General features: G+C 38.8%; 1 protein-coding gene and 1 long non-coding RNA gene across 2 annotated transcripts in view; one reads left to right on the top strand and one right to left on the bottom strand.

Moving 5' to 3' along the window:
* SERTAD2 (SERTA domain containing 2) overlaps positions 1-9,168 on the bottom strand; it is a 114,748-nt gene extending 105,580 nt beyond the window's left edge. Inside the window, exon 1 of the mRNA XM_059943197.1 lies at positions 8,508-9,168. The gene's annotated coding sequence lies outside the window, so the exon portion shown is untranslated. The remainder of the gene's footprint in view (positions 1-8,507) is intronic.
* Positions 9,169-9,508: 340 nt separating this feature from the next.
* Positions 9,509-23,436, top strand: LOC132376798 (uncharacterized). Its single transcript, XR_009506416.1, has 4 exons — positions 9,509-9,700; positions 10,973-11,150; positions 17,920-18,010; positions 22,648-23,436. It is a non-coding gene; the product is annotated as an uncharacterized LOC132376798 (long non-coding RNA).
* The last annotated feature ends 965 nt before the right edge of the window (positions 23,437-24,401 follow it).

Raw genomic sequence — 24,401 nt, 5'->3', positions numbered from 1 at the left:
AAAATTTTTGTTCTCAAGAACCCAAACCATATCCATTGTGTGCCCATATACAGATCTTCCTCAACTTACAACAGGGTTACATCCTGATAAACCCATGTAAACTGAAAATACTGTAAGTCGAAAATGCATTTAATACACCTAACCTACCAAACATCATAGCTTAGCCTAGCCTACCTTAAACACGCTCAGAACACTTCCATTAGCCTACAATCAGGCAAAATTATCTAACACAAAGCCTACTTTATACTAAAGTATTGAATATCTCATGTAAGTTATTGAATATTGTATTGAAAGTGAAAAACAGAATGGTTGTGCGAGTACAGAATAGTTGTAAGTGTATTAGTTATTTACCTCATGACTATCATCACGAGAGGATCGTGTAGCATACTGTCAGCCCAGGAAAAGATCCAAACTCAAAATTCCAGCTCCATTTTCTACTGAATGTATAGAACTTTCACACCATGGTAAAGTTGAACCATTGGAAGTTGAACCACGGTAAGTTGGGGCATTTGTATTCTATTTTTGGTTCAGAGTCCCTGCTTCCCTCGGGGATAGCTAGCGAATGTATTGATAATAAATGGCTAGGGTGTGTACTCCATTTCCTTTCCTTCTTGCTGAGCAGTTGCAGTAGCTAGAAAAGGGACTGTTCTACCCTTAGGTGCCTAAGGCACAAAGATGGCCATCTTTCCCAAACTTAAAAGGATTAAAAACAAAAACAATAAAAGGAAGGATGGATTCCCATGAAGGCCATTCAGGACTTCCAGAAGGCAAGTCCATTTGACCTTGCTTACTGTTTAGTGGCCTACACCAGACTTTCCATCAAGTTAAATCTCATATTGCCCAACACAAGAGACAATTTTCATGTGGGGATCTTTTGTCTCCCCAACTGGACTGTGAAAACCATTATGGACAGGTGCCATGTCTATTAGTCTCTGATACCCCCAAGCACTTGGGACATGTGTTAAATATTTATGAACAAAAATGAAATAATTAATGAAAATCATTATATTATATCATACTCGTACTATTTGTACCGCAAAAACACATATATCTTCTTAAATATTTGAGGTGGAAATGTACACTAAGAGTTTTATTTGTTTAGGAAATTACATAGTTTTTACAATCACAGAAACAAAAGATTAGTTCTTTATATACACTAGACAAAGGAAACTTAAGATTTTCTTGTTAATTGTGCCATATAGCTGAGATGACTACATTTCCATTGTGCAATTTTCAGTGATACACATTTTTTTCAGGCTCTGTCACAAAGAAAACAAAGCAAAGTGAGAAAACAACTTCAAAGGTGTAAAGAAAAGCTAGGAGAAAAGCTAGGAGAAATTTCAGACCATGTCCAATGTAAGGTTTCCCAGGGTTCATAAAAGAGGATGATTTCATGATTTCTGGTGGAAACATCGACAACATTATAGGGTTTTTAATATTTCAACTCAAACTCAAATAAAAATTGTCCATTTGAATGCAGTTTTGTTTCAGGATTCAGTTTTAGACTTTTGTACCAACTTAAAAGGTATAAAATCCATATGAAGAAATCTTGACTTTTTTTTCAAACCATTATTACACAGTGTTTAGTTATCACTACTCAAAATAGTAGATAACAAGCTCTAAACACATCAGAATAGTTTAGAATGTAATTTCTACAAGGACAATAATATTTGTTTCTTTTCTTCACTGCTATAATGTATATGCCTCGTAAGAGTAGCTGGCACATAGTAAGTGCTCAATAAATCTGTTGAATGAAATGAATAAATGAATGAAGTCAGGAATGGGATATAGGTTTACAAAAGAAAAAAAGAAAGACCAAGCTTCTTCCAGGAGGCATAGATTTTACAAAGTACAATTTCTGGAAAGTCTCTTATTTAATCAACTCCAAAATGAAGTTTATCTAACCCTATATTTGAATTGTTTAAATAAAAAGTAACAATGGACTGCTTGTTTTATAAATCAAAAAGGGGATTCATTTCATTTAATCAAATTGAAAGGTTTTCTACTACCAATGTCTGAATAATGTCAAGTATTTTAAGAAACTATTAAACATATAACTGATTCACTTTGTTATAAAGCAGAAACTAACACACCATTGTAAAGCAATTATACTCCAATAAAGATGTTAAAAAAATAAGAAAGAAACTACTAAACATTCTCTCCAAATCAATGGATTTGAGTCCTTAGAAAATCTTTTTACTCAAAGGATTTTTATGTAAATCTTTTTTGTTTAAAAATACATATTCATTTTCATACCCTTTGATCTTCTCAGTGAAAAGAAGTCTTAAAATCAAAACAAAATTAACTCAAAGGGATACATTTCATTTGAGCTGAGGCCACTGGAAGACAATAAAGCTAATGGTTACTTCACCAGGAACATTAGTCATTCAACAATGGCGAACCCTGGAAAACCTCACAGTGGACAGAGTCTGAGGTTCTGTCTGGTTTTACGGAGTTAAAAACAAAACAAAGGACCTGCTCTTCATGTCTAATGTGCTGTTCTCAGGCCCACTCGCCCCCCACGTGGTCAGGTGGCCATGGTCATAGCTCAGACTGCCGCCAGGGCTCGCCCAGCACTGGGCGCCGAGCAACACAAAGCCTGGATGTTTGAGCTGTTTCAAGGTAATGTGGACAGAAAAAATTCTGTGGTTAAGCCCCCAAAATAAGAGATTAATAGAAAAGCAGTAAATAATAAACACATCGTTATCGTCCCTTTTTACCACCTCACATGAGTTAAAACTTGGTTTTAGGTTTACAAAATGGCCCCTTAAGTTTTGTGTAGATAAGATGATCAGAGAGCTCATCTTCTGAAATAAGGCAAAGCAAATTTTCTATATGGAAGGGCTTTGCCCCTATCTCATAAAAGCAGACTGAAATAGATGAAAACCCCTATTCCATGCTTTAAACAGAGGCAAAGGCAAAAGAGAGGCAAAGAAAAAAACCTCTCATAATCAAGGAAAAAGACCAATGTGAAAAGAAGAGCAAAATGAGAAAGATGCCACATTAAAAGAAATACAAATTCAAGTGGTAATGTTAAGAAAACTGAAAAACAATGGTAGAATAAAGGGAAGAAGGTTGTGAAAATCAGATAAAATTTAAATAAAAGGTGGACTGTTTTGGTCATTTTATTTAATATGTTAAAAGTAAACATTCAATACTACAGAGTTGTACGTAACATCACACAAAACTTCATAAACATCAGTGTGGACTTACATTCAAAAGTAGAAAAGAAATCTGATCGTTCTGAGTTTTCATCAATTGGATGTTGAACAATAAGGACAAAAGGACAATACACTTTTAAAAGTTGCTTTCTGCTTAGCAACCTTGCATTTGAGGATGACTGTTCACTATACTTAATATTAGTTGGAACAAAAAATATTTCTTTGTATGTCCCACTTGTTTTAATAGGTCTCACTCTGAGTACACTAGAATTTCATTTCCACTTTAAAAAGTGATAATATCATAAGGTTGTGACAACTCTTCTGTTAAAAACCAGAGAGAGGGAAAGCTGAATTCAAAGAAACTGACATAATGTGCTAACTCTGGGCTTTTTGACTTTTAAAGACTCAGAACTCATTTTTAGGGACAAGAGGAAAAAAAAACTAGTTTCTTAAAATACAGCCTTTACATACCTGTCTTCACTCACCTTCCTAAATAAAAGATTCGCTGGAGTAAATAAAATCCTTCAAGCCACTATATTCTGAAATGTGCACATTTCACTGTATTCAAGGTACAAAAATAACTGAGTGTAAGGAGGGGTCCTCTAGCCAAGTAAGCCTTTTGAAATTTAAAAGTAAATAATCTAATTTTTCTCTTTGAATATACTGCTGACGAAACTGATACATCTAAACATTTTTTCCTGCAACACACGTGAAAGTTTTACAAGCTTTAAGTTAATAAAATGTATTATCTCCTAGATACATAAAGTTTGTTCTTATAATATCAACATCTGCTATAATCCAGGATATACCAAAACTCAATGTTAACATTTAAAATCCCTTTCAAAGTTTCTTGCCTCTTTAGGTACCTTATACTTTCTTGTGAACATACCAGTAAGAAGTCTCTACAAATATAAAGTTAAAAGGAAAAATGCCCTTCAGACAAAAAGATCTAAAGTCACAATTTTTTAATGACAAATGTCCATTTCTAAATGCAAATGTTTACTTTGTATTTGCTTGCACCCTGTCCTTCTCCAACGCTTTTAAAAAGCACTTACAACTTACCCCTACAATGTCCTCTGTGAGTGAGGGCAGGGTAACTGCCTTCCCTCTTCCCACTGAAAGGATAAGAACACTACTCAGCCATAAAAAGGAACGAAATTGAGTCATCTGTAGTGATGTGGATGTATCTAGAGTCTGTCATACAGAGTGATGTAAGTCAGAAAGAGAAAAACAAATACTGTATACTAATACATATATATGGCATCTAGAAAAATGGTAGTGATGAACCTAGTGGCAGGGCAGTACATAGAGAACAGACTTGTGGGCACGGCGGGGGCGTAGGGGGAAGGGGAGGGTGGGACGAATTGAGAGAGTAGCACTGACATATATACACTACCATGTGTAAAACAGATAGCTAGTGGGAAGCTGCTATATAGCACAGGGAGATCAGCTTGGTGCTTTGTGAGGACCACAGGGGTGGGATGGGGAGGGTGGGAGGGAGGCCCAAGAGGGAGGGGATATAGGTTGCATATAGCTGATTCATTTTGTTGTACAGCAGAAACTAACACAACATTGTAAAGCAATTATAATCTAATAACGATGAAAAAAAAAAAAAGGATAAGAACAGGGAGAGTCCTGGAGGTTAAGTGTAATGCTCAAGGTCATGTGCCAATCGGTTCAGTCTAGAACTCCAGGGACTTTAATTCTAAGTTTATGTCAATAGATAACACAAAAATAATTTTCCTCTCCTTTTGATCACTGACAGAGTATATTATTACCCATTTTCCTAATGTTAAAAGACAAGGATAGAAATCACAGGCCCTAAAGGTTATTTCTATTCCTCTTCCTCTTCCTTCCAGACAATTCTTCATCAGAAACTTCACTTTTTTTAAAGTTGAAGACATTATATACATCTGTAAAATATCAATAAATACTCAAATGTCTTCACCAAAACGAACAAGGTTAAATGAAAGAGATATAAGCTACAGAAATAATGTTATGCTGAAATGTGTTAAGCAAAAACTCAGACCTTTCATCTTGCAAACCAGACACTTAAGTGTAGTTTCTAAGTGCCTATAAATTAATTTTTTAAAGTTTCATTTTAGATTAGCTGCTTTAAAAGTGTATGAACAAAAAAGGGCGACTTTTTAAAAATTAATTGTTTTAGCCAGTGAAAATGCAATATATTCAACTAAATTGGATAACTGATGATTTGGTTAGACAAAGGATTATATACATAAAATTACCCACATTGTACTAGATAGTTCACATATTTCAAAAGTTTTAACAATGTTATGGAACTCTGTAACACTTCTGAGTAGATTAGTTTTCAGATTTTGTTACTGAGGATATCTCTTCCATGAAAGATATTTCTTGCATTTTTATAATTTCAGAGGGCACAGTAATTAAACTGGCTTTATTGACAAGTAAAGCAGAATGATTCTAAAAATGAAGCGGGTGGCACAGGCACGATCAATTTTGCTTATTTAAAAAGATACATTACCCAATTGTGTAATGCGTATTAAGTGTGTGGTGAAGTTAGTTAAAGTGCTTTATTTACTAATTACATATACCTTCTTTATGATTCCTATTACACTATTTACTACGCTTATTTGAAAAGCTAATTATTTATTAAGACTGCTCAAGAGAAAGAATTTCACTCTTGAATGGAAAGAGAAATAAAGCTTAGGTCCTTAAGGAAATGATATCGTTTTATTTCCGCAGTGTTGGTTTGATAAATTCTCTTTCTTATTATTAATTCTGAAGCCGATAATAACATCACATTATCATTTGGGACATTCAAAATCTAATTTGTATAATTTGTATTAATTATAGTAACATCCAACTTAGTTACAGGAAGTCTGGGAGTCAGAAGGTCTTTCAGTAAAAAGATGGCCACGTCAGGTATTAAAAGAAGATATTTGATATGTACTTTTCAGAATATTTTAAGTTCAATCTTCAAAATGAAAAATATTTTCCTAATAAAACATGTTATAATTCCCTCTCTATTTCCAAAAATAGTAATTGAGAACATAAAAATTCAACTCAACACCACAAGTAATAGTATGCTCCATATCACTTACAATGTCATTCAACTACTCATAAACAAATTGAGAATAACATTGTTTAATTCATTCTACAGCATTCATTAAGCCTATCTATGTACCAGGTACTCTGCTGGGCACCTGCGATTAAATTATGAATGAAACACTATTCTTACCCTCAAAGAGCTTTCTGTTTAGTAGAGGAGAAAATCACATACAACAGCAAGTATGTGATAGGTTATCATTATAATAGTGGTATATATATTTGGTTATGCAAGTTTAAATGAAAGAGTGATCAACTCAACTCATCCAATAACTCACTTTCATAAAAACTCATATAAACTTTATTGAAAAGTATAAATCCCATAAATCATCATGCATATGGATAAGAACTCCGCTTATTTCATTGACAGCAATAATTCTTTATCTTTACAAAAAGTATAGTTCTAAAAAATATAGTCACCCATTGTTTCAAGACATACCAGGAACAAAACAGAATTAAACTTGAAAAGATGTACCAAATACTAGTCAAACTCATTCTGACCTCACAGTAACCCTATGAAGTACATTTTTCTATTATCCCTGCTTTATAGATGGGGAATCTGAGGTTACCTCGGCCAAGATCACAAGGATAGCAAGAGGAAATGCTGGCACTTGAACCTCCAGTCTGGTTGTGGAGGTCCCCTTAACCACTACACCACACATACTCTCAGTGGATGATGATGATGGTGACGATGATGATGGGGCAGCTAACAGCAAGTACTCTGTGCCTTGTGCCCTCTCAATTATCCTTAAGGCAACCCTTAGAGGAAAAGTCATCCCTCCTATTTACAGGAGAAAACCCTCACAGGCCAGGTTTGAAACCTGCCTAAGGTCAGTCAGCCATCCAGGGATAGTGGCTAGATTCAAACTCAGGCAGCATGGCTTCCCTCTGCTCTGAGGCCTCTCAATAATTCAGTCTTACACTCAAGAAAAAGACCACATGATGAAATTTATTAAACAATTCAAAAAGACTTTGTATAAGTCTTCCTGAAACACTCTGCAAGGTTTTGGGGCTTATGATAAGCATTTCCTTATGACAGCACTTACATTTGAGTCAACTTTACTACTTTGGGCTGATCATAAACACATTTCTCCTCTTTAAAAAGAAATCTTTCTGTAGAAACTTGGCAGATTTCAGTACAGGAACAGTCTATTCTCTACAATTAAATTTATCAACAACTTATTCTGGTTAGTCTGAAAGAGAAGGAGAGAATGAACTACTAAGAGGCCTTTCCTGTACTTTAATATTTCAAAACATGTTTGGTTTGGCCTAATTTGAATCTTGTGGACAACTAGACCAGAACTTGATTCAAAAAGAGGAATACTATTTTAAATAGGCTGAATTCTCAAAAGCGACCTCAGAAGGTGATTCAGAGTACCTATTTCTCATAATTTTTAGTTTTATCTCAAATTAAATATTAAAGATGCATAGGGCAAGATTCTCATAAAGCATATATGGCCAAGTATGTGTACTTTTGAACAGCCAACAACCAAGAGACCAAATTAAAATTTTGTTCAAGAGCAATCAAGTATACAAAAGAGGGATATCAAAAGAAAAAAAAAGCCCTTTTTGTCCTTAGCACACCCCACTGTGCCCAGTGACGGAGAAATAAAAAATTCTGTGTTTTAATTTCTTACTAGAATAGAGGTAAGCTAAAGATGAAGTGTCAAGCTGGATTTCCATCTTACCTTGCTTTCCTCCAACAGGTTCAACGACTTCATAACCTTTACGTTAATATTGAATTCACGTTTTTTTTCAAAAGGGAACCTATAGAACTATTTTAAAATAAAAATAGTAAGCCATGCCACAAGGCAACCTGTCTTCTCTTGGTCTATCTCCACACATTCAAATTAGAAATACCTTTTACTTTGCCTTTATTGAATAAAAGTTTAACTTTGATTTGGAGGAAAACCTACCCATTAGCCGTTTTGCACTTTTTGCAGGCCATACAGTCTATCAGATCACATCGCTGACTATGACCACTCACTAAGAAAGCATGCCATTACAGCTCATTTTATAAGCGTTATAATGCCCCGATGGTGGAAGTCTGGCAATACCTAGAAATACAGCAAGGCTGGTGAATAAGGAGTCGAGGGGCGGGGGAAGAGGGAGTGAGGGGAAGGCAGTCGCCACCTCAAATCCACGCCTAACCGGGAACCTCCAGCCCACAACGTGATCCCTGCCCTCCCCAGAGTGGACCGGCTACAACATTTTTCTAGATTCTCCCCCACCCCTCCGCCAACCCAACACGGTACTCACCCTTCTCTGAAGTCGGCACCGGGTCCAGCCCCGAGACGGGTCGGGGTGGCAGCGAGGGAGGGGACGTCTGGGCTGTGGGCGGAGGGTGTCGCTGCGTCACTCGAGTGCAGGACGCTGAGTTCGAGGGGTGGGAGCGGAGAGGGGCAGGAAAATCAAGTCACGGCCGCAAAGGGACAAGGAGAAACGGGGGGAGGGGGGAGAGCCCCTTCCCTAAAATAAACCCACCGGCCCCTGCGACCCCCTTGCCCAAGGGAGGGAAAATAAAATCAGGGGAAATAAAAGACTGACAAATAAATCCCTAAAACGACGAGGAGCGAGGAACAGACTTTAATTTAAAGGGGGGAGATTGAGCGAGGGCTGGAGGGGAGACAGAAGTGGCTCTAGGTCTATCCCATGCCTTTGCAGTCCCCAAGCAGAGGAGGAGGCTGGCTGAGGGGAAGTTGCAGCGGCTCCTGAGGAGGAGGCGGAGGAGGCGGAGGAGGAGGTTACACCGTAACAAGTACAGACAGCCATGGATCAGAGGGGCGCTGCGAGAAGGGGCGGCCGCGGCTGGGCGAGCGGCGGCGGCGGCAGCACCGCCTGCTCGGCTCGCTCAAGACATTTAATTGGATTGATAGGTTGTGCAGTGACTCACAGACTTTACAGAGTCGTACAGCAGTCCCCGCCCAGCTGGACAGCGGAGACGCGGCGGGGACGGGAGGGGAAAGGGGGCCTTGGAAGAGCCGGGAGGGGAGGAGGCGACTGAGAAGGCGAGGCGTTGGGGGGGGGGCGGGGAGCGGAGCGTAGCCACCCAGTGGCGAAGCCTGCCGCTCCGACGGGCGTGGGCGTCGGCCAATGACGGCGGGGCTCGATAGGCGGCTGGCTTCGCCCCTGGCCCAATGAGTCTTCTAAGGACACTGCCGCGAACTGGAGGAGGTGGGGGGGGAGTGGAGTGGGGGCTGGGGAGAGGTGGGTGGACGTTGAAAAGGGGGGGTGGAGGGAAAGATGAGGCGCCAGAGACCGGCGGAGTCACTCTGCCCTCCTCGCTCCGAAGTGCGCCTTCTGCCAATCCCGGGGCCGCGTAGGGGTGATGGACGCAAGCGTATGACCAATGAGGAGGAGAAGCTGCCGCAGGGAGCCAGAGGGGAAGGAGTGGGCGGGCCAACGCCCTCCCCTCCCTCAGGCGCCCAGGTCCTCCCTCCTGCCCATTTCGGGTCAGTCAAGCAAATAACAGTGAGAGGGCTGGGGCTGTGCGGGGTGGGTGTTGGGGGGGGCGGGGGGCGGCGGAGGGGCCGCGCTGCTGGCGGCGTGACAGCGATAGGGACTGGCTGTGCTGCCGACTCCGCGCCGGCAGGAGGAGGAGGCGGCGGAGGCTGGCTCCTTACGCAGCCTGCAGGCTGTTGCTGCTGCTGCTGCTGCTGCTGCTCAGCCTCTGCCTGGTGCTGCCGGGGAGCCCCTGCGGCCAAACCCCACTCTCGAGTGGCAGGCAGATTTGGAGGAATCAGATCAAAACTTTGCCTCAGGTCGGTGCAGTGCCCACTCTTGGAGACAGCTCCGTGTGACGTCCTGTGGGGCTGTGCTCTGGGAGCTGAGGGAGCTGGACGCCAGAGACCGGAGGCTTGGCAATGGCATTTGCCTCCTTGCTTGGCTGTTTTCTGGGGAAGTCAGGGTAGGGTGTGGACAGGTTGAAACAGCTCCTGAATACATACCATTTCTTTACTGAGTTTCTGGAAAAGGCACTTCTTAACCTGGCATGAGTGAAGCCGTATGGGCTTTGTGCGTGTATGTATGTATTAGCTACCTCCAGCCCTGTCTCCCGCACCGCTCCCACTTCTCTGCCCACCGTCCTCACCTTGTACCCTGACAGCAATCCTAGGGAGCACTCACTACTAGATCTTCTCGCGGCTCATTCCCAGGAGCTATGGCTTTTTCTCAATTTCTTGCCTACTGTCTCGTAATCATTTTACAGACCTTAACGCTTTCCAGGCACTTGTACTTGAAAGGAACTGTAATCACTAATAAACCTGAACAGAGATGCCCACAAAAGCATATACACTGGCAAAAATCCACCTTCTTTCCCACAAGGTGCATTTCTGCACGTTATTTGAAATTTACGACAATTGCTTCCTACCAAGAAACCAAGGAAAGACAAATCACATATCACATCCCTACCAAAAAAGATTTTCAAAACCACTTAGAATACCCAAAGTCCATTTTCCATAGACAAGTCAACCAGAGCGACCTAGGGTTGATTTACGGTCTTGAAGTGAGCAAGATCATTTTCCCCCCCATAATTATCAGATTAAAACCTACAGTGGTCTGGAATTCAGAGGAGAGATAATAAGTGAACAATAAGCCTTCAGGCTTATTCCAGTCATATTGGGGCTTTCCTTGATTATTGTCATTTTAAGGTATGGATCCTTCCCCTAAACTGTAATTGTGACACTCAGCCTGACACCACTTACCTCTTCTCTTTCTGATTTTAGCACTACTCCATGATTTCAGCCTGTATCCTAAGCCCACCTAAGAAAATGAACCCGGCTGCAGACTTCTCTTAGTGTCCAGATGTGTACCCATTGCCCCTCAGCGTTTTGAAACTTCTTTGGAGTTTGGCAGTGCAAGGAGGCCAGCATCCTCATCCCAGGACATAGTCGTCTGCAGGAGGTGGGCCATGTTCCCTTAGCCAGGTCACCCTGTGATGATTGAAACACACTAAATCCCTCATGTGAGAAAAATCAGCTCTGTTTCTAGTGTGGGCTATTTTACTGCATTTAAGAATGTGCTAATGATACTTTTTAGAAAGCCTGTTTCTTATTTCTTTCACTGTGAGGTCATTTTATGGCTCAGGTGAATATCATTGGTCGGAGTGTTATCTTACATACTGTGGATGGTACTGAAAACACAGAAAGAGATTTTGAGTCTAGATATACACTAGTATCTTTCAGAGGATCTCCAAATAGCTAGGGTTAGCATCCTGTGGCAGAAGTTGCTCCCTTGTCAGTTGTTATTGGCATGTCTCCAGTCCCCACCATGTGTCATTTTCTAATTCTGTGCTCACCCTATTCCAGTATTTCTTAAATGGTTGTCTAAGGCCAACCTAGATTCCTGAGTCTGCTCTCAGATCTATTGACTCATTATCTCTGTAGTCTGGTCCTGGACGTCTGTTTTTTTAGCAAATACCCCTGGTGACTTGAATAAATATTAAAATATCAAATGTTTCATTTGAAAACCCCTGTTTACTCCTTCCTTTTGAAAATTTAAAAACCCTTATTTATTTCTTCCTTTCTTCTTTTTCCCTTTCTCACACATATCTATTTCCTTTCTTCCACATATATTCCTTTCTCCTATATATTTTCTTTCTCTCATTTTTGTGATCACTTCCCTTTCTACATTTCTTGTGCACAGGACTGTCTTATACACTGGCAGGGTGATCCCTAAAAAAAAAGATGAAGTTGGCAAATGGGCTTTCATAAATACCATAGGCACACCTTATAACTACAACACTTAAAATATGGGGAAGTCAAATAAATGTATAAGCTTAAAAATATCATTGTAATTGATGTTATGTATAAATCTACAATATGTGTGAAACTTACTAGTTTATGATTTCAAAGTATACAAAGACAGAATTTTTTATATGTGGGAGTCACATTCCAAAATGCAAATTTCAATATACAAATGATATCAATACATTTATATTGTTACTGTCATTTTTTTTCTAAACAGTGGAGTGAGACTAATGATGTGCTAAGAACTATTATGGTTACCAAAAAAAAAAAAAGTACTATATGAGATTTTTGTTATCTCATAGAGCTTATATACAACCCACATGGACCGGGAAGCAAAAGCACATCCTTTATTGAAGATAGAGGCTTCAACGCGGGTCTCATTAGCATTCCCAAAGAGAGAGCCCAAACATTAGCTCACAATCCAAATTACAAAACAAATGAAGAAAAAAGCCACCATGACTTAATTGATATTTATAGGACATTCCATCCAAAAACAACAGAATACACTTTCTTCTCAAGTGCTCATGGAACATTCTCCAGGATAGATCATATCCTGGGTCACAAATCAAGCCTCAGTAAATTTTAAAAAATTGAAATCATATCAAGTATCTTTTCTGACCACAACGCTATGAGGCCAGATATCAATTACAGGAAAAAGTTTAAAAAATACAAACACATGGAGGCTAAACAATATGCTACTAAATAACAGAGATCACTGAAGAAATCAAAGAGGAAATCAAAAAATACCTAGAAACAAATGACAATGAAAACACAACGACCCAAAACCTATGGGATGCAACAAAAGCAGTTCTAAGAGGGAAGTTTATAGCAATACAATCCTACTGCAAGAAACAAGAAACATCTCAAATAAACAACCTAACCTTACACCTAAAGCAATTAGAGAAAGAAGAACAAAAATCCCCCAAAGTTAACAGAAGGAAAGAAATCATAAAGATCAGATCAGAAATAAATGAAAAAGAATTGAAGGAAACAATAGCAAAGATCAATAAAACTAAAAGCTGGTTCTTTGAGAAGATAAAATTGATAAACCATTAACCAGACTCATCAAGAAAAAAAGGGAGAAGACTCAAATCAATAGAATTAGAAATGAAAAAGAAGTAACAACTGACACTGCAGAAACACAAAGGATCATGAGAGATTACTACAAGCAACTATATGCCAATAAAATGGACAACCTGGAAGAAATGGACAAATTCTTAGAAAAGCACAACCTTCCGAGACTGAACCAGGAAGAAATAGAAAATATAAACAGACCAATCACAAGCACTGAAATTGAGACTGTGATTAAAAATATTCCAACAAAAAAAAAGCCCAGGACCAGATGGCTTCACAGGCGAATTCTATCAAACATTTAGAGACGAGCTAACACCTATCCTTCTCAAACTCTTCCAAAATATATCAGAGGGAGGTACACTCCCAAACTCATTCTACGAGGCCACCATCACTCTGATACCAAAACCAGACAAAGATGTCACAAAAAAAGAAAACTACAGGCCAATATCGCTGATGAACATAGATGCAAAAATCCTCAACAAAATACTAGCAAACAGAATCCAACAGCACATTAAAAGGATCATACACCATGATCAAGTGGGGTTTATCCCAGGAATGCAAGGATTCTTCAATATACGCAAATCAATCAATGTGATACACCGTATTAACAAATTGAAGGAGAAAAACAATATGATCATCTCAATAGATGCAGAGAAAGCTTTTGACAAAATTCAACACTCATTTATGATAAAAACCCTCCAGAAAGTAGGCATAGAGGGAACTTACCTCAACATAATAAAGGCCATATATGACAAACCCACAGCCAACATCGTTCTCATTGGTGAAAAACTGAAACCATTTCCTCTAAGGTCAGAAACAAGACAAGGTTGTCCACACTCACCACTATTATTCAACATAGTTTTGTAAGCTTTAGCCACAGCAATCAGAGAAGAAAAAGAAATAAAAGGAATCCAAATCAGAAAAGAAGAAGTAAAGCTGTCACTGTTTGCAGATGACATGATACTAGAGAATCTTTAGAGAATCCTAAAGATGCTACCAGAAAACTACTAGAGCTAATCAATGAGTTTGGTAAAGTAGCAGGATACAAAGTTAATGCACAGAAATCTCTTGCATTCCTATACACTAATGATGAAAAATCTGAAAGAGAAATTAAGGAAACACTCCCATTTACCACTGCAACAAAAAGAATAAAATACCTATGAATAAACCTACCTAAGGAGACAAAAGACCTGTATGAAGAAAACTATAAGACACCAATGAAAGAAATTAAAGATGATACAAACAGATGGAGAGATATACCATGTTCTTGGATTGGAAGGATCAACATTGTGAAAATGACTCTACTACCCAAAGCAATCTACAGATTCAATGCAATCCCTATCAAACTACCAGTGGCATTTTTCACAGAACTAGAACAAAAAATTTCACAATTTGTATGGAAAGACAAAAGACCCCGAATAGCCAAAGCAAACTTCAGGAAGAAAAATGGAGCTGGAGGAATCAGGCTCCTGGATTTCACATGATACTACAAAGCTACAGTAATCAAGACAGTATGGTACTGGCACAAAAACAGAAATATAGATCAATGGAACAGGATAGAAAGCCCAGAGATAAACCCACGCACATATGATCACCTTATTTTTGATAAAGGAGCAAAAATATACAATGGAGAAAAGACAGCCTCTTCAATAAGTGGTGCTGGGAAAACTGGACAGCTACATGTGAAAGAATGAAATTAGAACACTCCCTAACACCATACACAAAAATAAACTCAAAATGGATTAAAGACCTAAATGTAAGGCCAGACACTATAAAACTCTTAGAGGAAAACATAAGCAGAACACTCTATGACATAAATCACACACAGCAAGATCCTTTTTGACCCACCTCCTAGAGAAATGGAAATTAAAACAAAAATAAACAAATTGGACCTAATGAAACTTAAAAGCTTTTGCACAGCAAAGGAAAACATAAACAATACGAAAAGACAACCCTCAGAATGGGAGAAGATATTTGCAAATGAAGCAACTGACAAAGGATTAATCTCCAAAATTTACAAGCAGCTTATGCAGCTCAATATCAAAAAAAACAAACAACCTAATCCAAAAATGGGCAGAAGACCTAAACAGACATTTCTCCAAAGAAGATATACAGATTGACAACAAACACATGAAAGGATGCTCAACATCACTAATCATTAGAGAAATGCCAATCAAAACTACAATGAGGTCACCTCACACCAGTCAGAATGGCCATCATCAAAAAATCTACAAACAATAAATGCTGGAGAAGGTGTGGAGAAAAGGGAACCCTCTTGCACTGTTGGTGGGAATGTAAATTGATAATAGCCACTATGGAGAACAGTATGGAGGTTCCTTAAAAAGCTAAAAGTAGAACTACCATACGACCCAGCAATCCCACTACTGGGCATATACCCTGAGAAAACCATAATTCAGAAAGAGTCATGTACCACAATGTTCACTGCAGCTCTATTTACAATAGCCAGGACATGGAAGCAACCTAAGTGTCCATCGACAGATGAATGGATAAAGAAGATGTGGCACATATATACAATGGAATATTACTCAGCCATAAAAAGAAACAAAACTGAGTTATTTGTAGTGAGGTGGATGGACCTAGAGTCTGTCATACAGAGTGAAGGAAGTCAGAAAGAGAAAAACAAATACCGTATGCTAACACATATATATGGAATCTAAAAAAAAAAAAAAGGTTCTTAAGAACGTAGGGGCAGGACAGGAATAAAGACACAGACGTAGGGAATGGACTTGAGGACACGGGGAGGGGGAAGGGTAAGCTGGGACGAAGTGAGAGAGTGGCATGGACATATATACACTACCAAATGTAAAATAGATAGCTAGTGGGAAGCAGCTGCATAGCAGAGGGAAATCAGCTCCGTGCTTTGTGACCACCTAGAGGGGTGGGTCAGGGAGGGTAGGAGGGAGATGCAAGAGGGAGGACATTTGGGAATATATGTTTATGTATAGCTGATTCACTTTGTTATAAAGCAGAAACTAACACACCATTGTAAAGCAATTATACTCCAATAAAGATGTTTAAAAAAAAAAAGAAAAAAGAAAAAAGCCACCATGAGCAAGAGGAGGCAGAGAGAAAAAAAGAAAAACAGCAGAATTAGACCCTAAATCTGAAAATGGACAGTTCAAAAATAGGCCCATTTCGCTATGAACATAAATGCAAAAATTTCTAAATATTAGCTAACCAAATCCAACATTCTTACTCCAGTGAACTAGGAAAACCCTTGAGATTCATTTCCCTCTCTTTAGAATATACCTGTCTAGCTACCTATCTAGCCATTTATCATGAAAACATAATAAGTAGGGTTTATTCTAGAAATTCAAGTATGATTTAACATCAGAAAACCTATCCAAATAACTCACCTCAAAAAGAATAAGAGAGAAAAATCATTCGAGAATGTGCATCATTATTAATAATAAAAACTTTCAGGAAAGTTAGGAATAATAAGAAATTTACTTAACTTTATGAAGGACCAAAAATGTACAGCAAAATGTTATTAATTGATTAACTTTAAACACATTCCATTTAAGTGTTGGATCAAGAGAAGGTTGCCACTGCTGTTTAACATGTTATTGAAAGTCCTGGCTGACAAAATAAGATTTGTAATAAAAGGAAGGAGAAATTAAATAGAAGAATCAGAAGGAAAGAGATAAAGTTGGGATTGTTTGCAGTAATATGATCAACCACATAAAACACCTTATAGAAACAATAAGCTATTAGAAATAATAAAAGAATGCAGCAAGGTGACAGAGATGCTTTTCTCCCCTTCTTCCAAAGAACTACCTTTTTTTAATGGGGCACAAGGCCAACCAGAATAAAGACAACATTTGCTAGCCTCCCTTGTAGCTAAGTGTTGTCATGTTCCAGGCAATGGGTTAAAAGCAGAACTGGTACACACATTCCTAAAGGGAGGGAATGTGCCTCATCCTCTTTCCTGCCAACTGAAATGAAGATACAATAGCTGGAGCTTCGGCAGTCATCTTAGACCGTGAGCTGAGTTTGAATATGGAAGCCACACATAGCAGAACAAGAAAGAAGGCACCTGCTATACTAACACCAGCCCTAAAATGTCTACCTCCAAACTTTTGGAACTTCTTGAATAAACATCTATCTCATTCATGCCACTGTTATTTTAGTTTGTGTATGTGTGTGCCTGGTGTTACAGATAGCCAAACCTAATCCTGATACAGCAAGATTCCCAAATTCAAAATCAATTCATGAAAACCAAAAGTATACTTACATACTAGTACTAACAAACTAGAAAATAAGATACTCCTTACAATAGCAACAGAACTCTAAAGTCTTTGGGAATTAACCTAAGAAAAAAATGCACAAAACTTTTATGGGAAAAAATGTTAATGCTATTAACAGACTTCAAAGAAGACCTAAATAGGGGTATATATAATGTTTGTGGATAGGAGTAACATTCTTAAGATATCAATGATCTCTAAATGTATTCATAAACTCAGTGCAAACCATTCAAACTTTTAATGGGATTTGAAGAATCTAAACATTCTCAAACACATATGGAAGATTGAGTTCCATTATAATCTGGTCATTTATGAAAACAAAAATCATAGAGGGGAAATTTACCCTTCCAGATAATGACATATTATAAGTCACAGTAGCAGACATGTAGAACAGTGGGACAGAATAGAGAACTCAGAAACAACACATTTACCTATGAGAACTTGGTATGTGATAATGGTAACATCACAAATCTATGAGAAAATCATGTAGAGATAGTCAACTATTGCTGCAGTAATAATACCATGTAATGAACAACCCAGAAATACCAGTGGCTTATAGCAGCCATTGTTTTTTCTCTCTCACAGGTCTCTACTGATCTCATCTGGTCTGGTCAAGACTTGGCTGGACTCAGCCGAATTCAGCTGGGCTTTGCTCCAGGACACAGGTTAAGTTCAGGTCTTTATCACATGTCTTATTCTGGCAATGACAGGAGCTCAAGAGGTGAAGTCACATCACCCAAACACATTTAACACGTCTGCTGCCATCTCCTAATATTTCATTGACCAAATTAGTCACATGGCCAAGTCTAACAAATTGGTGGAAGGTGCTGCAAAACCACATGGCAAAGAGCATGGGAGTATAATTCTATAGCATGAAGGATTGGGAATAATAATCCAACCTAACACACAAGTTTTGTTTCATAGATAATGTTGGAAAAATTGGTTCACCGTGGAGAAAAGTAAAGCTGCATCCATATCTCATACCATTTGGAAAGGTGAAATTTCAATGAATAAAAAAACCTAAAAGTGAAAGGGAAAACTATAAAGCGAATAGAAATTAAAAACAGAAGAGTAGCTTTGGAATCTTAGGATAGGAAAAGATTTCTTCAATAAGACTCTGAAAGCATAAACTATAAAACCAAAAGAATGATGAACTTGACTATATCAAAATTAAAGTTTCTGGTTAACAAAGAACATCATAGACCAGCTAAGAGAAAGCTGATAGACTGAGAGGTGTTTCCAAACTAAGAAGACATTAATGTCTAGAATATAATAGGAATTACTGCAAATCATTGAGAAGAAAAAAACAGGAAACACAATAGAAAAATAGCCAAAGGATATGAACAGGCAAATTTACAGAAGGGAAGCTTGAGAGACTAACAAGTAGATGAAGAGATATATTGTACAACATGGGAATATAGCAAATATTTTATAATAACTATAAATGGAATATAACCTTTAAAAATTGTGAATCACTATATTGTATACCTGTAACTTACATACTATTGTATGCCAACTATACTTCAATTTAAAAAAGTAGATGAAGAGATACACAATCCCACTTATAATCAGATAAATGCATATTAAAGCAACAACACACTTCTTTACATCCATTAAATAGACAAAAATGTGAAAGTTAGGTAACACCAAGTGTTGGCTAGGATGGGAGGAAGCGTGAACCGTCATGCATTGCTTTTGGAAGTTAAGTCCCTGGTATAGCTGTTTTGAAGTTATCTGGAAATATGTAATAAAATGTAGTATGTGTTTTCCTGTGGCCCAGCAGTTCCACTCCTGGGAATACATACCTCTAAGAAACTCTTGCACAAGTCCGTAAAAGGGCACAATCGAGGACAATCATCACAGCAGCACTTGAAGTAGCAGCATATTGTTGGCAGACAGTATATATCACCTGTGCATTACGGAAGGTTAAATAAAATGTAGCAGATATCATGGAATAACATGCAACTATTGGAAGTAATGCACTAAGTGTCCATCTTGCAACATGGATAATTCTTTAAAATGTTTTATAAGTAAAAAACAGTAAGAAACAACAAGATGGTGTAAGCCCCAGGCCTTGGGATGTCTTTCACTAGAAGATGCATCAATGTTTTTCATTTCTGCTCTTAGCTGGGCACTCTGAGGGAAGGATAAGGAAGGTGCTGTTATGACTCACTTTCAACTCAAATATTTCCTCCTAGTTTTCACATGAAGTTGTGGCAGTTTTCATGTAGGCCTTCCCCCCATGCCCCGGAGTGGACTCCTTCTGCAGGCCCCCACGGTTTCTACCACCGTGCCATCCCCAATCGCCTCCCTGCTCCCCTATATGTGTTTAATATACATTTATCTGGTTCTAAGTTTCCTTGCCAGGCTGGGTGGGAGGTAAGTGATGGCTCCTGAGGAGTGGCCACAGTCAGAGATATAGAATACACCCTTGCCACTCTGCTACTCACATCTGCCTACTTCCCCATTTCCAAGTCAGGAACACCCAAACATTACTAGATTTTAAAAAGCTTTATTTCAAGACTGATCTAGAAATGTGTTTGCATATGTATTTTTTCTGTACCTCCTAGTGTGCTGTCAATGCTAGTAACAACGGTAAGGATGAAACAATAACAGTAACTGTAATATTAGCTTTGTGTCAATAAGCAGTAGACACAAAGACCTTTTAAAGTTGACTGAGAGGGAGGAGATGGAAAAAGATAATTAGCTGTGGAGATTTAGGTTAGATATCAGAAATAGCTCTCTGAAATCAGGGTTGACAAACAAGTGAAGGAGTTACCAGGTTTGGGCATAGATAGGTAATTTTTTAAAAAAGATTTAGGAGTTTTCTAAACTAAAGACAAGGGCATGGATGCAATGGCTCTTCAAGTTTCTCCCAGCCCTGTCAGGTGACGAATCTCCCCCACGCAGGCATGTTGGAAACACAATTGATTCCCACCAAGGTACACTGAGAATAGCCCCTGCTTGGGTTACACTGCCTTAAAAGCTTGTCTCTGCCCAAAGCTTTCCTTAATGGCTCATTACTAGCATGTGAAATTCTGACACTTAGTAATGGCTACGATTTCATGGCCCTTAAAGTCCAGGAACTTGCCTGAGCCCAGGTAGGGAGCTCCACAGGGCAGCACGTGAGGCCCAGCGGCCCACACCCTTCCCGGTGGACTAAACAACAGCTGCAGGCTTCTAACCTAGCTAGAAGGGACCCAGCTAGCTTTGGGTCCCTGATTTCTGCAGAAGCCAGGATGTGATCCTGAGGAGATGACTCTTCTCGGGATTGAATATCTTAATGACTCCCATTTAGGGTCTGTATAACACTCATCACTGGCTGCCAATATTGGGACATTAATGTTAGCTCGTATGTATTACCTAAACCTAACCGTAAAAGGGCTAATGATTTATCCATCTGTAGTTTCTATAACTCCTAGGAGCTGTGTAATCCAGTCATTCCGTATTTGTGCAACCATTACTGACGGAGTTCTAGGGAGTCTTCGGAGATGAATTTGGAAAAGTAGATTGAACCCAGATTATAGAACCTGAAACGCCTGGTTAGGAGTTTCAATTTGTAGGTTAAGGCAATAGGGAGGCTTTGAAGGTGTTTGAGAACTGCATGATGAAAGAGCATTTTACATTTAAATGAGCAAATATTTATTGAGGAAAAGGACAACTACTAAGTCCCTATTAAAGGAAAGCTCTATGGTTAAGCACAAGAGAAAGAAGGTCCTTGCCTTCAACGAATTTATGGTTGCTAGGTGTTCTTCTGTTTTTTGTTTTTAATATAGGGGGGACAGTATTCTGAGATATTAACAGTGTGGTTTTCCTACATTTTCTCTACCCCAGCCTGTTCCCTCAGGGTATGGATATTGCACAGCAGAGATTTAGAGAAAAGAGTCTTCTCTTGACTTCCAGGTCTCGAAATGGCCTTTAAGTAGCCACAGCAGAGACAAGAGTTTTAAAGAAAAACCCTGGATTTTCATGAGCTGCAAGGCGACATAAACCATAGATTTGGAACTACAATTTTGGGGGCCCAAAAAAAGTGCTGTTAAAGGTTTTCCCACAGTCTCTCTCTCAACTTTCCTTGCCTTTTTTTTTTTTTATTGTTATTTAATGTTATTCTAAGTAAGCAATAATTGAAAATATTAGCTTGAATTTTATCATTTATTTTTATATTGTGAAATATCAGTTTTAAATTCAACTATAAGAGCATTTAACTTATAAGCAGAATCACTAAAAAGATCTAATTCATATTTCGTAGCTTGTAGGTGCTTATGTATTTCGTTCTTACCAGAACAGTGGAAACGCTGCACAAACTAATTCACTTGTTTTTATTTCACTTCTTGATATGTGCTCACTCCACCAACCCTCTACCTTCAACTTACTGTTGAATAAGGAAGGACTGAAAGGAAAAGGAACTATGGGGTGCCCTAATATTTCCCTTTCCTCCTATGTCTTCATTTTCAGGATATGTGGTTGGCTAATACAGAGAGTATCAAAAGAAACAAAGGCTACGATAAGATTCCTTGGTTGTTCATGTCTTTAGAATACCATTGCCCTTTTTCTACCTTCAAAACAAGTCCTGGTTTGAATGCAAAGCATGACCTCTCAGGGCTGTCAGCGCCCCAACTTACTCAATCAAAGATGAAATACACTTACATCTTGCTGAACTCGAAATCATGTGGGACAACCGGAATTCTGTGCTCATGGGGCAGCAAGAACAGCAGACGTGCAATGCATGCATATGCCCTCTGCTATACTCCACTGTCCTATCGGATTTCACATACAAAACATAGGTTCAAAAATAAAATCAAGACTTTTGAGATAGCATAGCTGCAGAAAGCCCTTCTGAGTGTGGGCCCCTGTGTGACTGCAGAGGTGGCACATCCATGATGCTGGCCCTGTTTGCAAGAATGGTTGAAGGGCCCGGCTGCCCTGCCTCAGATGAGATAATGATGCTCTGGACTGGGGGTGGGAAAGAAAGCCTGTGGCTTTGACTACAAACGTGTCATTGAGAAAGGGGGCTCCGTGTTCTGCTCTTTTGCCCTACACACCCACCTCTTCACCAGGTCAGACCTCAGAAACCACTGGGAACTGGGAAGATAAAAGCAGGGAAGACCTGAAACTTGCGTCCAAGGCTTCCAATGAAAACTTGGGAAACAGAAAAAAATTAAGCTATCTATAATCCTACCGTCCAGAGAGAGCGACTGTTAAAATTTTGTGTGATTTGTAATATATATTTATACAAAATTTGTAAAGGTAAACATTTCTCATGCCACTGAATACACTGCTAGAAAAGTTTTAAATATAACTTCTCATTTTAAGGTGAGGATTTGGTGGTGGTTTGCACAGTGAATTCTGGAGGGAAGAGTCTGTCAACAGAGAGCCTGGTCAGAAGATAAATGCAAGAATCCCAGAGGGGATCTGGGCTGAAGGCCTGCAAAGAGGAGAGAAGGGAAGGGACTGGATGAGGCTCAAAAATAGAATGTGGAGCAAAAAAAGCAAGTCATCAAAGATTCCATCTATTTCTAGTTCAAAAGGCAAATACAACTAAATACTGTGTTATTCAGGAACACATACATAACCATTACAACTATAAAGCAAAACAAAATTCAGAAAGGTAGTTCCCGAGAGAAGCCAGTGAGGCAGATGTGTTCAGAAATGGGCACACAGGGGCTTCTTAAGGGGCTGGTAATTGTCCATTTCTTAGGCTGGGTGGTAGACACGTGAGCGGCCAATTATTTTTTGAACAGTACCCTTTCATCTTATACAGGCACACCTCAGAGACATTGCTGGTTTGGTTCCAGACCACCACAGTAAAGCAAATATTGCAATAAAGCAAGTCACGAATTTTTTGGTTTCTCAGTGCGTGTAAAAGTTATGTTTACACTCCACTGTAGTCTATTAAGTGTGCAATAACATAATGTCTAAAAAACAACGTACATACCTTAATTTAAAAATACTTTATTAGGCAGTTTGGGATTGACATGTACACACTGCTATATTTAAAATGGATAACCAACAAGGACCTACTGTATAGCACAGGGAACTCTGCTCAATATTATGTGACAGACTAAGTGCGAAAATAATTTGAAAAAGAATAGATACATGTATATGTGTAACTGAATCACTTTGCTGTACACCTGAAACTAACACAACATTGTTAATCAACTATACTCCAATATAAAATTAAAAGTTTAAAAAAATACTTTATTGCTAAAAAAAATGTTAAACATCTTCTGCGCCTTTAGAGAGTCATAATCTCTTTGCTGGTGGAGGGTCTCACCTCGATGTTGATGCTGCTGACTGACCAGGGTGGTGGATGCTGAAGGCTGGGGTGGATGTGGCAGTTTATTAAAATGAGACAACAATGAAGTTTGGCCCATAGATTGATTCTTCCTTTCATGAACAATTTCTCTGTAGCATGCAATTCTGTTTGATAGTATTTTACCCGGAGTAGAACTTCGTTCAAAATTGGACTCGGTCCTCTCAAACCATGCCGCTGCTTTATCAACTAAGTTTATGTAATGTTCTAAATCCTTTCTTGTCATTTCAACAATCTTCACAGCATCTTCACCAGGAGTAGATTCCACCTCAAGAAACCACTTTCTTTGCTTATCCATAAAAAGCAACTCCTCATCTGTTAAAGTTTTATCATGAGATTGCAGCAATTCACTCACCTCTTCAGGCAGCACTTCTAATTCTAGTTCTCTTGCTATTTCTACCACGTCTGCAGTTACTTCCTCCACTGAAGTCTTGAACCCTCAAAGTCATCCATGAGGGTTGGAATCAACTTCTTCCAAACTCCTGTTAATATTGATATTTTGACCTCTTCCCATGAATCACAAATGTTCTTAATGACATCTAGAATGGTCAATCCTTTCTGGAAGGTTTTCAATTGACTTTGCCCAGATCCATTAGAGAAATCACTATCTATGGCAGGTATAGCCTTATGAAATATAGTTCTTCAATAATAAGACTTGAAAGTAGAAATTATTCCTTGATCCATGGGCTGCAGAATGGATGTTGTGTTAGCAGGCATGAAAACATTAATCTCATTGTACCTCTCCATCAGAGCT

This window comes from Balaenoptera ricei, chromosome 13 (genome assembly GCF_028023285.1).
Source record: "Balaenoptera ricei isolate mBalRic1 chromosome 13, mBalRic1.hap2, whole genome shotgun sequence".
NCBI lineage: Eukaryota > Metazoa > Chordata > Mammalia > Artiodactyla > Balaenopteridae > Balaenoptera > Balaenoptera ricei.
Note: the sequence above shows the minus strand (reverse complement) of the source record. Positions and strands in the feature narration are given on the sequence as shown.